Below are 18,817 nucleotides of genomic sequence, written 5' to 3'. Positions count from 1 at the left end.
TTTTTCTAACTATTTCTTCTGTCTCATTTTCTCTCTCCTCTCCTACTGAAACTCCAATTATATGTACACTAGGCCTTTCCACCATATTTCACATGTCTTTCAAAATCCTGTATTTATTTTCCATCATTTTACCTCTTCATATTTTGTTTTGGGTATTTTCTTCCACACTATCTTCTAGTACACTAACTCTCTCTTCGACTGCATCTATTCCATTGAACCCATCCTTTTTTTTAACAGCTTTATTAAGGTATAATTTACCTACCATAAAATTCACCTACTGTAAAGGTACCTTCAATGGTTTTACTATATTAATTCATTTATGCAACCATCACAATCACCACAATCCAGTGTTAGAGCATTTCTATCATCCCAGAAAGTTCATCTATTTAGGTTTTAACTTCAATAATTGTATTTTTTAATTCTAGGTTCTTATAATTTTCAGTTCTCTGATAAATTTTTCAATCTTATCTTGTAATTCTCTAATATATTAGTCACAGTAATTTTAGAAAAGATATCTGATTAATTCACTATCTGGATCCCTGGTAGGTATATCTTATTTGTGTGGTTTTTTCTTGGGTTTTGATCATGTCTTGTCTTCTCATATGTCTAATTATTTTTTATTGAGTGTACAATATAGTACATGAAAAACTCTAGTGATAACATGAGACTCTGGAAGATGTATCTTTCTCCAAAGAGGATTTTGGGATTTTAACTTCTGTTTCTGGCAGGCATCTAAGCTAGGGACACTAATCCGAAATTATTTGATTTTTGGCTTCAGTCTCTGTGAGAGTTTTTCTATTTCTGGTTTATCTTGACTCAGGGTTCCAAAGGAAAGCCTAGGGCTTCCGTTCCTTGGCAGGACCTGAATACAATTACCATGCCCCAACCCCATGAGTTTGCTGAAAGTTCTGGTAAGTTTCTTAGCCTCTTAGCCACTACTTTTTGAATTCACAGTTGTCTCAAAAAAAGATCCAAAAGCTGGGCTCATGTCTATGGCTCCCCCCCGCCCCCTCCCCCCCCCCCCGCAAATCTTGGCTGCAATTCCCCCCCAAATCTGCAATTCCTCATTGCCTTGATGACTCTCCCATGCTTCCAAACTGACTTTTTTCTTTTTAATTTTCAGCAGCTTTTCTCAGCAGAAGAGTTGGTCTAAACAAACCTGGTCTACTATTGCTAGACTCACTGATAACTAGTATAAGAAAGCTGACCATAATTTATCATACAAACCAGGACACTTTTGAAAATGAAAGGAGATATTATTACTGATTACATTGGGGCAGTAGGCATAAACCAAAACTACCACAAATCAGATGTATGGTCACCCCAATAATAATGCATGGAGCACTTTGCTTAAAAGTATAAATAGATTTAAAAATCATACCAGCCATATCAAGAATATGGAAGTCTTGTCTCTTCTCTTTGTAGTGACCAAATGTTTGGTACGAAGGATAGAAATGAGCCCTTTCTCAATGTGGGAAGATACCACTCCGCAGCTCATTGTATCAACAGAGGGAGTTAACTATTCCACCAACCTGCTAGTTCCTGGGCTCTATATCTCATTAATGTCCTTGGCTGAGATTTGGTAACTCCAAAGGAATAGTTTTGGAAACGTTTCCAAATAAGAGAAATTTTTCTAAAAACATAAAGAGAGAAGCCTTAGAATTGACAAGAAAGAAAACACAATTTCCAAGAAGAGCACTGCACTCACACACCCTTCACTTCTCTATTTTATTAGAAACGCTGCATTCTGCTCTCATCTGCCAGAAATTTGACGCTCTATTCCATGAAAGAAACAACATACTAAGTGAAGGGCTTGCTCTGTCTTGACTTTTGAAGGATCTAGATTAGCCACCTGGGTCATCTTCTAAAGTGAACTCCTCTGGGCTGATGAGCCATTCTCTGACCAATGCCAGAGCTAAGCCCATGGAGATGCTCAATCAAATAAAGCATGGTTGATGCCTAATTATAGAGTCACTACATCTTGTGTTTTGCAGCCTGACCCTTCCTGGAATTTTGACGATGCTATTCAGGATATCATTTCCTATTCTTCATCTGCATATTTTAGATGGCTTGATTCAAAACAATGTTTCGTATATAAACAGCCCAACATTTTTCCAAAACACAGTCTTAATCAGCATATAAAGTAATTTGCCACATGCATTGTGCTTGCATCAGAGCAGGTGGATAACAGATTAGTTAGAGTTACTAAGATGTCAGTGTATTTTCTCATCCACAGTACAGTGCAGTAGAGAAAGAAAACTGTTCAATGAAAAGAAAACAAAATACGATTCCAACAACTTAACTCAGGTCCATATGTCATTCTCATTTACTAAGACCAATAGCAACAGAAAATAAAAATGAAGCATTGAAAACAGTGAGCCTAGCAACAAAGTAATGAGTTAAACTCAAGTAGACAGTGATACTGAGGCAAATAACCCAGAGCCCAGTTCAGCTGAGATTTTCAATATTCAAGAGCTAAATATTCAAGAGCTAAACTTCTCTGTTTGTTGATCTGCTAAATACTGGCCTGGAGAAAGGTTGGCCTCCTTAAGCAAGGCCTAAAGCCAAAGGAAAAAGGAGCACAGGGTCTCTACTGAAGGACTTGAGACAGCACAAAGCCTTTTTCTTTTACATCATACAAATAAACTAAAGCCTCACCACCACCATATCAATCACAAAGTCAACCGTAAAGGTCTTTCTCCACTCAAAGCACTTTATCTACGCTCCCTCATCTAACCCCCTCTAGGGCAGGGTCTTATCTGTACTGTTCATCTCCCTATGCCCAGCCCCTCAACAGTATCTAGCTCTCTGTAGACCTCAACAAATATTTCCAGAATGACTGAATGAATTCTCATAACAACCCAGAGGGAGCCGAAAGGGCTGATTTCAACACGATGTTTCAAAAGAAGCAACAGAGACAGAGTCAACTGATTCTCCATGGAAATGTCACTATTGTTTGTAGGGCCCCCTCCAAACTTCAGAGGTTTAGCTTTCACTCCAAATTTTTATTTTGACAAATTTCAAACCTAAGAAGGAAAGCTGAAGGAACAGCACAATGAACAAGTTGCAGACCATAACACCGCATCCCTAAATACATTAGCAGCTGTCTCCTTTTGACAACATGCTCCCTTCATTCAGAGGTTTAATTGTTTTAGAGCATACTGCGTTGAAAACTGAGTGGTAGGGGACATTTTCAAAAGTCCAGCACAAAATTCACACCTTCAAGGAAGTTATTATATAGTTGGGTATTTAGACTGTACAGACATGAAATACTTCAGGATAATTAGATCCTAAACCTGGTGGCACTGATTGTAAGTGAAATAGGAGCTCAGAGAAGTGAGAAATCAGATGGGGCTGAAGGTTCAGAGAGGAAATATGTAGCAGAGACTGACCGACTGTTTATTAAACCTGTTTCTTCTTCATCCTAGGCACACACCCAGACTACCTTTCCCAGCAACTCCCTCCTTGCAGTCAGATGTGGCAATTTTACCAAGTATTAGCTAATAGAATGGGAAAGGAAGTGGAATATGCCACATCTAGCACTGGCTGGCAAAAACCTGCCACTCACATCTCCACCTTCTTTCCCTTTTTTTGCTGGTGTGATCAAGGAAGCACAACGACCTTGGGAGCCATCAGTGAACATGGCAGGGCCATAGAATGGAAAGCACCTGGTGCCCTAAATCACCACCTGAACAACAGCCATCCCCCAACCAGGACACCCATTTCTGATACATAAAGAATAAACTTCTATTGTTTTGATTCATTGCACTATGTTGGGTTTATTGAAGCAGCTAGTGTTACCTCAACAAATACAAGTAAGGCTTAAAGTATCCTTGAATATGTGTGGAAGAAGGTAATATTTTGAACATAATGATCATGCTTTTTCTCTATTGCTTTCTGTACATATGATCTTCACCCTAGTCATCCAGAGGCATTCATGTTTCAGGGAATATCAGGATTATTAAAGAAAGAATACAAACAGAAAGAAGCATGGAAGTTCCTTTTCTGGCAGTATGGCAGAAAATATACTTGTCCAGTCCTCTGTAAACAACTAAAAACGCTGAACAGAATACTTCCTCAAAAATAGTTTGAAATGTATTTATGAGCTGACAAGAAAATGAAGAACACTCAGAAAATAACACATATCAGTTTTCACACTGAAGGCATTTAACAAACTGGGAGAACTTGAGCTTCTGTTTTCACAACTTAGCAGGGGATAGGGGATAGCAGGTAAACTTGTCGGCTTTGGCACCGACCAAGCAGGGCCCACCAAGATACAAAATACAATACGAGGCACCCTGTTAAAGATAAGACTCCAAAAGGCTACCAGAATTGTCTGTCTCAAAAATGAGTGCTGAGTAGAGGGGGGGAAGTCTTTACTGAACGTTTGTCATCACAAGCCAGCCCTCAAGTGGGTTTCAAGTATGAACTGATTATGTGGCTGGTCCTCAAAACCACAAGATGAAAATTTTTAAGTCCTTGCTTTGGAGATTGGTAATAATCCCAGGCACCTGGCAGAAACAAAGGCAGAATTTAAAGAAACTCACCTTCAATCCAAATCTCAAAGAAGTCCCACTGATAAAGTCTCAAAATAAATAAATGAATAAGGTCACAGTAAAATAAAACAAAGCAAAACAAAACCCACAAATACAGACATGCATAAGGTAACAAAGCACCATGAACAACAACTAGCAGAAATAAGAGAAGCAGAACTAAACCCACAAAGACTTCAAATTTGAAAATTATCAGACACACAATATAAATGTTTAAGTAAATAAGAGAAGGAAACAAGTATATAAGCTGTGGGCAAGATTAGACAGATTAGGAAACTGGAGAAGACCGAATAAATTATCTAGACTGTAAAGCACATAAAGATATTATATAGACAGAAAATATGAAAAAGCAGTTAAAATATAGAGAAGACAAAGAATGAAAGTCTAACATATACCTAACCTGAAATCCAGAAGTAAAAGAAAAGAGTGCAGAGCAGGGACAATCTTCTGAGAATCTTCTAGAACTGATGAAAAAAATCAACCCACAAACTCACAAACCCAAAAATATTCCAAGCAAAATAAATACATAAAAAAGAAATTCACATCTAGACACTTTATAATAAAACTGCAGAATACCAAAGACAAAGGAATATCTTAAAAGTAACATAAAGTTCTATTGAAGAAAGAATATCTTCAATGACAAGTGGCAATTAGATGTAGTATTGATTTCTCAGCAGAGGAAGCCAGAAAACAATGGAACATCTCTAATATATTGAGAGAAAATAACTAGAATTTTATACCTAGCAAAAATATATTTTATACCTAGCAAAACCATATTTTTAGAAACAAGAAAAATAGAATTTTCCAACAAACAATAACTGAAATAGTTTTCCCTCAATTGATCCTCATTAAATGAAATCTAAGAAGAGAAGTGATCCAGTCAGGAGGGTGGGGCTGGTGATGGGGGAAGGAATTATAAGCAAAGAAAGCAGTAAATGTGTGGGTAAATCTGAACAAACAGTTCTATTTTAAAATGATAATGATAATGTCTAACCTGTGAGGTAAAAAAAAAGAACAAGATAGAGCTAAAACATTGGGCAAAATGGGACCTAATTTGGGGAGGGGGAGGTGGTGCCTGGAGTTAAGTGATCTAAGGTCCTTGCATTGTTTGGGAGGAGAGGAAAAACATTAGTTAGCTGTAGACTTTGATAAGTACGCATGCCAAAACTTCTACAGAACCACTAAAAGAATAATAATAGAGTATAAAGCTTCCAAACTACTCTATAAGAATACATGAAATAAGAAAAGAAAGTTTATCAATTCAAAAGAAAGCAAGAAATGACAGAAAAATTTAAAAAAACAGGGAAGGGGCAGGACAAATGGAAAGGATAAAATAACATGAAGGAATAAATTCAAATATATCTATAATTACAATAAATATAAATGGATTACATATTTCAGTTAAAAGATAATTACAGACTGCATAAAGACAATATCCAGATATATGTCATATATAAAAGACGCTTCTAAAATGTTAGGATACAGAGTTTGAAAACATCAAGGATGGCAAAACAAATAAAAACTAACAAAGAAGAAGCTGACTACGTCCTACTGTTGTCTAATATTGTTGCATGAACATCACACAAAATACACTTTAAGACAAAAAGCATTGTGAGAGTTCAAGTGCACTACTTCATAATAATAAAAGATTCAATTCCCCAAGAAGACAGAAGAATTCTAAATGTGTCCATACCAAATAATGTACTTTCAAAATATAGCAAGAAAAATAATAATCCACATATCTTAGTGAGAGATTTTAATACACTTCTCTCAGTAAAAAATAGATCAAGCAAAGAATCAATAAAGACAGAGAAGATTTAAAACTCAGTTAACAAGTTAACTTGATGTTAAAAGATTGGCATCATAAGACTATATTCTATGACAGAAATAAAATTGTTAGAAATCAATAATGAAAAGATAACTTGAAAGATACCATAAGTTTGGAAATTGAATCAAAACACTTTTAAATAACTCATAGGACAAAGAAAAAGTCATAATAAATTTATTTAGAACTGAACAATAATGAAAATGTTACCTATTGAAACTTCTGAGACAGAACTAACTCAGTACTTAGAAGATAATTTATAGCTTATATTTTTGTATTAGAAAAGAAAACTTCAAAAGTTGCCATCTTATAGGGGCGGCCCAGTGGCGTAGTGGTTAAGTTTGCGTGCTCCGCTTCAGTGGCCCAGGTTTGCAGGTTCGGATCCTGGGTGCAGACTTATCTGCTGTTCGTCAAGCCATGCTGTGGCAGGCATCCCACGTATAAAGTAGAGGAAGATGGACATGGATGTTAGCCCAAGGCCAAGCTTCCTCAGCAAAAAGAGGAGGACTGGCAACAGATGTTAGCTCAGGGCCAATCTTCCTCACCGAAAAAAAAAAAAAAAAGCTGCCACCTTAGCAAGTTAAAATAATAAACACAAAAGAGTAAAAAGAATAAAGATACAAGCAGAAAATAAACAGAAAAGAGATACTATGGAGAAGATCTAAGAAAATAAAAGTTTTTGGAAAACATTATATGAAAGGCAAACAGGCATTTCACAAATAAAGAAACATACATGACCAATAAACTTATGAAGAGATACTCAAACGTATTAATCACCAAAAAAATTAAAATAATAATGAGATTAATTTATACTTACTAAATTGGCAAAACTTTTAAAGTCTGACAGCATTAAATGTCATGAGAACATAAAACATACTCACTGCTGGTAGGAGTGTAAATTGGTACAGGCACCTTGGAAAACAATTTGCATTAAGATGCTTATACCCTGTGACCAGAAGTCCATACCTAGACAGTTACCCTAGTGCAGAGGCTTTCCATTTTTTCTGTTCCTGGTTTATAATAAGAGAAACACATTTTAAACCACGACCCAGGACACACATATATACACTTACATATGCTTATATAAAAGAAAAATAAAAGTGTTATGAAACCACATCTACCCTTATTATATGAGATACACTCTGATGTTTTCTATTTTATCCTTATTCTCTTTCATTTTTTAAAAGCGCTGGTTGGTCATAACCCACTAAATTGATTTCACGATGGTCTGAACCCAGAGTGTGAAAAACATTAACCTATAGAAATTTTTGCATATATTTGCCAGAAGACATGTAGAAGAATGTTCATAGCAACACTGTAATAACAAAACAAGCCAAATGTCCAGTGATGATAGAATAGATAAATGTTAGTATATTCACACCATAGAATAGTATACAGCAGTAAAGAAATGAATTAATTACATTACAAACATCAACATAGGTTTTTCTCAGGAACATAATGTTGAATAAAAACAAAAGAAGGAAATAGGTATCTATGTAGATATCTATATCTATATATTCTCTATATATTATATATATACACACACACACATGCATATCCATAATGTTTCCATTTATATGAAAGCATTCAAAACTAAACTATATATAGTTTCAGGATAAAAAACATACGTGGTAAAACTATAAAGAAAAACAAGGACACAAACCGGAAACCACACACTTCACATCTACTCACATCCCAGTGGCTAGAATTTTGCCATTCTTAGCCACAAGGGAGTCTTCGACACGTGGTAGCTGAGCCCAGCTAGAACCTGGGGAGAATGGACATGGGTGGGAAATTAGCAGACTCTGACACAGGCAGAAATTCCACAGCCTTGAAAGGCAGGCTTGGTCTTGGGACAGGATTTTCCCTTGTTAACAGGAGTCTGGAGGACCCAGCTCAAAGAATTCACCGGAAGGCAGAAGATGCTGCTTTCACCCATTAAGGACAGTGAAGTCTCTAATCTTTCTGCTGGATGGCAGAAGTATGAGTGACAGTGCAGTGGTTCGCTGCTTGTCCTGACTTACCCCTGGGTGATCCTGCCTCCTGAATGGAGAAAGTAACACTGAGTGCAGAAGGATGTCTTTGTGCCCATCTCCCTGCACCACGTGGAGCCCTGGGAAGAGAGAGCGGCACCAGCCTGAGACACAGCTTCACCAGTTTGGTGCTACAGTTTGATCAAGTACAGGGAGCTGGGAGGTGGGGTGCCTCGGGTCAGCTGTGGCCAGAGGAGGGGACTCCTTGCAAAGACCACCACACCAGTGGGCATGATGGGGGGTGTGGCTAACACTCAGAGTTTGCTGTCAACAGGAGCCAAGGTGGGACAGTCAGCAGGGAGTGCCACACCTGGTTCTGATAAAGCCCAGAGAACAACCAGATCAACTATTTTTGCAAACTGTGGGTTACTCATTGAGCCCCAACTCGTGTTTTTTTCATTAAATAAAATAGAATGGAAGCGATCAGAGAGCATCCAGTATAGCAAGAATAATAATATCTTGTAAAACTTACGTTTCAGCTATATATGTTTTGTAAAACCTTTTATATCATCTGTATATCTTGTAAAACTTACATTTCAGCTACATGTTATTTTGTAAAAACTTTTATATCATCAGTATAATGTCTTGTAAAACTTAGGTTTCAGCTATACATGTTATTTTGTAAAAACTTTTATATCATCTGTCCCTTTGTACACATGTCCATATGTGTTTACTGGAATCTCATGACAATGTATTTGTATCTTGCTGCAGCTCTTTGAAAACCACTGGACTAGACTATGTGTTATAAGAACCACAGACTTCAACTGCTGGTAAAGAACAAGTGACACTGGTGGGCAACAGATCTGGCCCCTGGGAGCAGGGGACACCCCACCCAAGGAGCCTGAGTTTGCTCGTCCACTATAAGAAAATAAAAGGGAGGAGCGTGCTCGACACCCCTTCCCACACCCACCATTGTCAGAGGCAAAGAAGGGGACACAACAAGAGGAAATGGGCATTGTTTTCCTAGGAAGCCTGAGAATTATCTTAAGGGAGTGTTTGGATTATCAGATCGAACTAAGTTTTAAAATGGATGGAATCAAAAGTTATTACCCTTTTTTCTGATAATCAATGAGTGTGTGCTGGGGAGGAAGGTTTGCTGTAGACAAAATGAACCAATTGCATTTTCTCTGCACGCTGGAGCTGTGGAGTGAATGAAATGGGTGACTCTACAACATGTGAAGGAAGGAAGAAGAGGTGTGGTCAGGCGTTAATATGAAGAAAGGCAGGGGAGCTGGAAGGGGCAAGGCAAGCTCAGGGATACATAAACCCTGACCAGATCCTGGGGCATTCCCTGAGCAGTAAGGAGTAGCGCCAGATTACAGAAGGACTTAAAAGTTAAGCAGAGGACAGACTTGGTAAGGTGAGCAACAGAGAGCCACCATAGGTTCTTAGTAACTGAGAGACAAAACAACATAACAACAATAACATCATAACAATAAAAATAGCTACAATAATTTAAGTCGTAACTACATGCCAGGCTCTGTGCCAAGTGCTTGTCAAGGACTCTATGATTAGCCTTTGCAATAATCCTTTCAGGATTTCCACATTATTGAGTCTTATTTTCAATTACTGAGTCTTAGTGAAGTAACTCACCTGAGGTGACACAGTGCTAAGCGGCCGAAGCAAGTTTTGAAAGGAGGAAGCTTCCAAGTCCATACTTCTAGAGTGTTGTAGGGATAGAAGTCTTCGGGAGTACAGAGGAAGGAAAGGAACCAGGAGAGACAGAGCACCCTCGAATTTATCCACCGTATTCTAGGAGTGAGGCAGCAGAACTCAAGATGAGGAGATGAATATGAGGTGGATCTCAAAGAAAAGAGCCAGGAGCCCCGGTGACAAATTAGACACAGGGAATGTAAAACAAGTGGGTGTCCAAGTTTTCCACCCTGGGAAACAAGGATAATGGTTGTAACAGAAAACAAAACAAAAACAAAAACAAAAAATGAGTGCCCTTATTGAAAATTTCTGCCTGAATGCTTAGACTCGGAAATTATGACAACTCGCTTGTTCCCATTTTTCAGACTGAAAAACCACTGTCCCAGGATCTTCCTTCATTTTGAAGTTCAGAGGACCATTAAAAATGATTCATCTTCTAAGACAGCTACAGTTCCAAGACTGTGGAGGGAGCTGAGGAGTAAAGAGTGGTCATAGAAGCTACTGTTGCCCTGGTCACATCCCTTTCATGCCTGACTATGTCAGCACACACCAGCCCAAGCTCCCACTGCTACCAATGGCGTCAACAAGACGAGAACCTTCTCTGGCTGAAGCCTGCTCTGCCAGCTCGCACACCAACCTCCAGTGCTGGTACTGACGCCCCTTGAGAGCAGTCATCAACCAGTAACTGAAAGAGACACCCTCGACACAGCTCTCAGCATGCCCCTCTGGGCCTCAGCTGGCGGGACAACTCACCATTGGCTGCCTTCTCTTCCCCGTCTCCCACTCGCTCCCCCTACTGGTGTCTTCCTGGGATCGTCTCCCCAGTAAACTACTCATCCTCAAATCCTCCTTGCAGGGTCAGCGACCAAACTAAAACAAAGGGCACAATACCTCAAGGAAAGAGCTCAAGGAGGGTGTCACTTCAATCTGTCTATATCAGCTTAGAATATGAACTTCAGAAGAGCCACATTTGGGGATATTTCCAGTTTAAGAAGCCAATTCGAGTTACAGAATCAATAGTAGGCTGTCTGGGAGTGATTTCTTCACCTTCCTATCCTCATCACAGGGCACAGTTCCTGGTATGCAGTAGGTGCGCCATAATTGTTCATTGAATGAACAGGTGGATGATTTGTTTCCCCAAACTGGTATATGTATATCTTTAGCACTTCTCTAGATCAATTCTTTCACATGATCTCATACATGTGAAACCTGTGAAAGCACACATGTGAAATATGAACTAGTTCCATCAAGTTCTCATCATTCACCTGAAGTCTTCAAGAGAATTAGAAAGCATCAGGCACTCGCTTCACTGAAAATGTTTACATCAGTCCCACTGCTAGTTCCAACTGGTCACACGTAAACCAGGCATAGTGGGAAGCCCAGCTGAAGATTTAACTTGTAATTTTCCCCTACACTGGGGCAAGAGCAGAGCTCCCTGCTTAGATGAGGCAGTCAAACTGACCCGGCTCCACTTGGTCTGTATAAACCCAGGTGGGGTTTGTATGATTTAGGGGTAGGGGCGCCCCAAGAAGGAGATACTGCACATCCTGCTAATCTGACAACTTAAGCTCGTTGTTTTATATTCAGAAAGAAATAAAGGAGATGTCATTGTATTTGTACCCCTGAGTTTGCCGGGCAGTTCATACGAATTATAAAAGAGAAAGTTGTCTAGGGAATCTGTTTTTGTGCATGACACCAACAGAAAGACTAAGTGTAATATTTGGGTAATTCAGGAAAGTCATAGCCCTGTGGCAAGGGCCTTTCGTTTACCAAGTAGGTGAATGTGCTCAGGAGTGCCTGAAGGGAGATTCAAAAGATGAAGATGAATTAAGGAAGATATTCACTGACTAGGGAACTAAAAAGTCCCTCCCATCACTAATGGTCAGATGAGGGAACACAAAGTCGAGAAGCAAAATCCCTAGTTCTTGCCAGAATCACAACATATATTCCCCACCCCACCCTGCAATTTTTCCCAGAGGGAGACTTCATTTCAAGTGTGGAAGGGAAAGTCAGCAACCCTGGAATACAGTTGGAGGAACAGTTGTGAGGTAGCCAGTGGGGTGGAAAACGCCTGGAATTTGGAGTCAAGGGGCCTGAGGGTGAGAACTAGTTGGCTACCAAAGAGTGTGTAGGAATATAGTTGCCTCAGTTTCTTCATCTGTAAAATGGGACATTAATGCATATTATCATTACTTAGTAGTAGTAGTAGTATATTAATACTAGGTTATTATAAGAATCAACTAAAATAATAGAGGCAGCACCTGATAAAGGAAAGCCCCTTATCAGTGTGATGTGGTTTTTTTACATTACCCAATATTGCCAAACTTACCCAGCCCAACTTATTTCTTTTTCAAGAGGGCATTCTAAATGCTAAATCTAGTCCCAAGGAACAATGACTGTCTTAATTTAGAGAACTTTACCTTTATTAACTAGTCATTATAAGATAATTGTTTTCATTTTAAAGGCTGCAAAAATGTTAAGTTTGTCAAATCAGAAAATTTCGGAGTGTGAAGAGATATCTGAGGTTATCTAAAATCTAACCTTGTATAATATACTACAATCCTCTCCAAGTAGGATTTGCTACTGTCTGAATCTTAAGAAAGTGACATCTGCAAAAGTAGCAGGCACACACGTATGACATTTGAAGTTCTGCATTAGACACTTCAGCAATGCCCTGGTAACTGAAATGCATCCTAGAGTTCAAAAACAAACTCCCCAAGAACACCGGCGTTTAAACATTCACTCAAGAAGAAACACTGGTCTATGATCATGAATACACCTTGGGACAGTTCCATTGGTTTTCCAGGGCTGTACACACTCATTCTTCTTTGAAATGCAGGTGGAGGAGGAATAAGATAGCTTTAAACAGCCTCAACATGAAAAGCTTTATTCAACAGAATTCAACAAATAAAAGTGAACCACAGTCATTTTCATCCACTACCATAGCCAACTATTTTGTGCTTATACTAGTTTCATCTTTGTAGAGGAAATATTTTCTTAAAAAAGAAAAAATTCCAGCACAAATTTTTGGAAGACCTGTGGCTTCCCGGAACACTGATATTTTAATCGCCATCTCTAACCCCACGCAGGTAAGAGAAACATGGCAAGCAAGGGGAAGTAATAGGAGAATGTCGAGAGAAGCCTGTCCTTCCTACTTTTATAAACTCCCCAACTGTGCAGCCTCCAAGAAACAATGTAGGGAGGTTGGCTGTGGCCATAAGAACCACAATGCTACTACAGTTTGCCTGAAGTCTCTGCTGATTTGTCCTCACTTCTGTAACCCTCTTATGTGAATCAAGTGGTTGTGAAAATCAGGAGTGAAATTGAAGGGGATTCCTCTGTCTGCCATCCCTAGAAATCTTAACATTCAAGAGGAGAACTGAACCCAATCCCAATACTGCCATTTCAGTAAATTTCATAATAGAGGATAATGTGAAAATATTTCATGATATTCAAATATCATCTGTGTGTTATCATTTTACGCAACACTCAAAACACTACTGAGTCTGCCAAGCAGATTATATAGCTTGGCAAACTTTCATTTCATGAATGACACTTAATATGAAATAATTTTCACGGACAAAAAGAATAACAGTGATATAACAGATCCTGAGGTGGTAATAAAATAAATCCAAGCATTCTAGTACAATCATAACCAACGAATCTCAAACACCTCCATGCATATGTTCCTATAACTTATAAGGAAAGGGGACCCTGGTTTATAAGTAACCTCTCAAAACATCCTTTTTCCTTACCTCATTATAGGCTGGACCAGGGCTTCTTCACACTTACGGCAAGTCCAATCTTTTGCTATATACATGTTGGCTTAGTCGAGTACATTGTATTACATACCTTTTTCCTCCTCACTCTGAGCACAAGCGCCCTCTTAAACTGTCAAGGCAAAAGTTCTCTCTTCAGCTAAGAGGCTCTAAGACTCTGCAAGCAATTCCCTCTGGCCTTCTCCAGAGAGTATTCTGGGCACTTTAAAAGCAGTAATTTCCAAACTGTGTTCACAAGGGTACTTGGGTTCTACGGTGTGCCCCAGGCACAGCCCAGGGGAAGACAGCAGGCTCTGGGCTCCTGGTTCTTGGTTTCCCCAAAGCACCTCTGTTTTTATTCCCCTCATATATTAGGGTCTTGCATAAGATTCCATTGGTGCTAAATATAAAACCAAAATGATGTCTTCAAAAATGTGTGAAAACCATTGCAACAAATGGTTCTCTCTCTCTCAGGTGCTCTTAACCCCCCTCCCCAGGCTATTCCCTTCAAATAGAGGCTTATGCACCTATTTTCCTGTACAGAAGCTGGCCCTTCTTTTTCTCTTCCAGAATTTGAAACATACATGCATTGAAACAATTAAATGTATTTATTTACAACAACCAAGAAATAATCCAGAGTTTTGCAAAATACATCTTTTCAAGGTTAAGATTTGTTTGTCTCATATGGACTCTAAACTGGCTTTAGCAACCCCGCCCCCCAAATTTTCAACTCTCCCCCTATACCAATTTTTGGCCATCAGCAAACTAGGCATATACCTGACATGTAGTCTTTATGGACTTTTTTTTCTTATAAGCAAAGAGCAGAATGAAGCTGCCTCTCTCCCTTTACCTCTCCAAGCTAATCCAAAATCAAGACTGGCATTTGGTTAGTAATCTGGACTAATTATCAGAAATTTGGCATAGTCATCAAAAAATGCTGGTTTCAGTGAGTATGCATGTATCTTACAACTGAAAATGAACTGGAATTTTATTGATCATCTTGTTAATTTGTATTGGTAAAATAAGTACATAGTAGTATAATGATCAATTTTTCTAATCCCAAAGTCAAAAATAGACAGAAATGCCAAAGATTTGGAGTGATTTAATTGTACTCCCCCAAAGTTTCTTTAGAATGAAGTGTTCTGAGCAAACTATTTGACAGACAATGGAGAATGAAGGCAGATTCTAGAAACCAACAAATCCCATTCATTTCCTTCAGTTTGTAAAAACAAGCAACTGACATGTTTCCTGCCAATGAACACAGTTACAGATAAGAAAGCTCCCTACAGGAAATCCTTTGCTAAAAGAGAACAGTTGTGCCATTAAACTTAACCTTTTTCACCAAATCCCAATCCATTAAATATTTGACAACATGGGATCCTGAAATATACGCTAAATCACCCCAGCGATGCTATATCGCTTCTAAAGTTTATATTTCCCCTGACATAGATGTAGGATATTAAATAAACATTAAAATACAGTTAGGATTCTTTCCACCTCCCCCCTCCCCCCATGCAATTAGTAGATGAAAACAAGAGAAATCTGCTGCTTTTTAAAAAGATCAAAGTGTTAATTAAATGAGATTTAAAACTGATCATTTTCAATTAAGATAAAGCAATACAATGCTATAAATCATCATGGTTGGAAGGAAGATATTTCTAAATGAATATCAAGAACTTAAAACTTAAAGACCACCATTAACAAAATTAGAGAAATATAAGAAATGCATTGGCTTTACATTTAGAAGCTTCAATGTTAATCCCCAAAGTCAAAATTTAGAAAAAGGCCTCCTTGATTACTTTTCACTTAGCAAAGTGAAAGAGGGAGGGTTTCCAAACTTTTCTCCTTTCTTTACCCTCCTCACTGAAACCATTTCCAAGATATTGAAAATATTCGCCAACCTTGATTTTGGGCACCTCTCAATTATCCTAAAAACTAAAGCACTCTATCCACAAAGGAAGAGGAACGTTTCTAAGTTTACCGAATAATAATCATTGCAGTTTTGAAACCGTTCTTATTTCCATTTAGGAGTTTTCCTCTCTGCTCTGCTACTGAGAACACCCTCCCTCATACTCCCCAAAGGACCAAACACAGTCCTCATTTATCGCTGCGCATGCGGCATTAGAGCTCCGGGTTCCAAACTGCCAAGTTCTTTGAATTCAATTGCTACAGTTCAACTTGGAACCCTCTTGCAAACAGACACTCTTCTTTATACTTTCCCCAATTGACCCCATCCACAGGTAGCATTCTAGTCTTTAGAGATATCTAAAAGAGTTTCGTTCTAACAGCAGACGTACAAATCAATTTGATTCCACAATTAAGTGCTCAAACACGCTCTTAGCCTTTCCTTGCACAACTCAGAGGTGGTGAAATGCTAAGTAAGCACGTGTGCTCATCCTTGTTTTAAGGTTTTTCCTTACATATTTTCAATAAAAATACAGTTACGAAATCCAGGGGACTGCATTTTTGGTGGTGGTGGTTGTAAAATGACCTTGATTTGACAGGCACGGTCTCAGGTTTCAACAGATGCTGTGGGAAAGCTTACAGAAGCCAGCATGTTCTCCAGGCATCTGCGATGACACGCAGGGTATTTTTTCTTTTTTTTTTTTAAGTGGTGGTTATGGTAGTGTATGGGGGAGGGGGGTTAGTCTTCTCAGTTTCCATGACAACCATGTCACCACTCATCAGTTATTAGATACCATCCGCTTCCTGTGTCTAAATTTTTAAGCCAATCAGAAAAGTGTTTATACGTTTAACAACTTCTGGGAGAATGCTTCTTTAACTGAAGTGCTTTCAGGCTCAAATGAAGATGTCCACAGGCCTGATATTTTTTTGTCTTATAGATATAAAATTCCACAATATTTACTAATTCATATTCTTATAAGGTGAAGAATGCCCTTTTTCTTGTATGTGAAATGCATTCTCCTCAAACCAGATGCCACAATTTCTTCATAGCGTGCAAGTTGATTTTGATGTTTGCTCTTCATTGCCTTTTTCTTTCACTGTTCCAGACTTAAATTTAGTGGGTGATAACACGCTAATGCATAAAGTAAACAGACAGTTAAACGTCCATCTGCTGATGGTATTATTTAAATATTCAAATCAAAAAACAGTTAGGAAAAATTATTCTAAGTTGAACAACTTTGCATTCTACAACTCATGAGGAGAAATCAGCGAGAATGGATTGTAAAGTGATCTGGCTACAAATGTAAGCTAGTAGCTGACGTCTGCAAAGAAATTTGTCACCAAAATGGCCTACTTTATCTGGAGAGAAACAACCACAAAAAATTAAACATTGCATCCCAAGCAAATTGCTCGCGAAATAAAAATCAGTCTTGCAGAAATCTGTCCACGCGAAGGCTAATATGAAATTACAGCATGATTTTAAAAGAATGTTTTGGGTGACTGTTTTCCTAAGTCTCAATCTAACTGACCAATCAGCGGGAGAGTTAAAGTGGGCTGGAGTCATTTGTGCAGTCTTCCAGCTCTGGTCTCTGAGCTGCTCTCCCCTCTCCAAGGCAGAGCTGGCGATCAATGAAGAACAAGGAACAAAAGGAATATAACAGGATGTCTTCCTTAGCCGAGGAAAAAGATTCCCTTTTTCCTCAATGAGCCAGTCGCACCCTGCCTAGACAGCTCCACATGGGAGCTCCCAGCACACCAGTCTTTTGCGCGGAGGCACATTCTACATTTGCCATCATGTGTCCCAACTGCTAGCAAATGTGTCACCTCAAGCACATCCTGTGACAGAGGGCTCCCCGAGCCCAACCAATGGAAACTAACACATTAAATAGATTAATAATCCCACAATTAAAAGCTGCCCAGAAAGATTGCCTTTCCTTTCCCCAGATGTCATCCCGGGAATACAAACAAAGCATGAAAAATAGTCTCTTGAGCTTCCCCAGCCAGTAATCATGGTTTTTCTCCTCAAAACAATGTTTCTCCCAAAAGAGAAATATTCTTACTGCCCTCCAGGGAAACTCTCATCTGTATATGTCATATCAGGATAACCAGTTACAGTATCTGAAAAGAGGTTTAAACTGCCCACATATTTGACACTCTGTCTATAATTGATAGCAAAACAGTTGCGACAGCAATGCTGTAAACTCTGCCCGAGCCAAACTCCACATTTAACACGGTAGTTCCTTGAAAATAAAAGTAACGCCTGAGAAACCCACAAAAGTAAAGCCCTAGGAAGTAATTAACAGAATTACAGCAATTATCTGATAATTTTTTAAATTACCCATTTGCTTCTGCTATTTAAAGAAAAAAAATTTTTAAAGACTATCCACAAATTCCTGAGAAACTTTTTTTTTTTTTTTTAATGAACTTACTTTTGAGACAAAACTAATGAAAATATGCAACTTGCCAACCCTGGATCTTTCCCGTTTGGACTGCAGGCTATAAATCAATCAGAACCAGGTGGAAATATGGGGGCGGACACCTTAAAAAGCAAAGGGTGCCCCAAAATGCAGCAGCCTAAGCAGCGAGGGCTTCTCGTGACAATGCTGAGCCAGAGCAGAAGATCAGGAGGCAGGAAGTGAGCCCCATTTTCGTTACCTTCGATCGCCTGCCCCCCCGCCGCTTCTCGCGGCCGCATTGGGGGGCTGCGGCGGCGCTGGACTCGCGGGTGGCCCCGCCGCCGGGTCGCGCCGTTTCCCGGCCGAGCTGCCTCCGATCGCGGCCGGAACCCCGGCTCCAGCCCCGGCGCCCGCCCGGGGTCGGCGGCGCGGCTCCCAACCGGGCCCGGAGCCCTGCTGGGTCCTAGCGCGCGCCGCGCGCCCGCCCGCCCGCGGCCGGGTCTGCCGCCTGCACGTACAGCAGGCAGCTCGTGAGCACGGTGGATCCCCGGGAAAACCGAAAAACCCGTCGGCCCTTTGCAAAACCAGACACCGTAGGTGCGGATGAGCTGGAGCTTAGTGTCAAATCCTCGCAGAAGCTGTTAAAAGAAAAACATTGGCTACCGCTGAACTCACTGAAAGCGGATGTTAATAT

The 18,817-nt window shown here is 39.5% G+C and overlaps 1 protein-coding gene across 1 annotated transcript in view; it reads right to left on the bottom strand.

Annotated features, from left to right (window-relative positions):
- Positions 1–18,509, bottom strand: part of FOXN3 (forkhead box N3) — a 395,408-nt gene extending 376,899 nt beyond the window's left edge. The window contains exon 1 of the mRNA XM_014790484.2: positions 18,383–18,509. The gene's annotated coding sequence lies outside the window, so the exon portion shown is untranslated. The remainder of the gene's footprint in view (positions 1–18,382) is intronic.
- Between the last annotated feature and the right edge of the window lie 308 nt (positions 18,510–18,817).

Source organism: Ceratotherium simum, chromosome 24, assembly GCF_057802395.1.
Source record: "Ceratotherium simum simum isolate JZ-2026a chromosome 24, ASM5780239v1, whole genome shotgun sequence".
NCBI lineage: Eukaryota > Metazoa > Chordata > Mammalia > Perissodactyla > Rhinocerotidae > Ceratotherium > Ceratotherium simum.
Note: the sequence above shows the minus strand (reverse complement) of the source record. Positions and strands in the feature narration are given on the sequence as shown.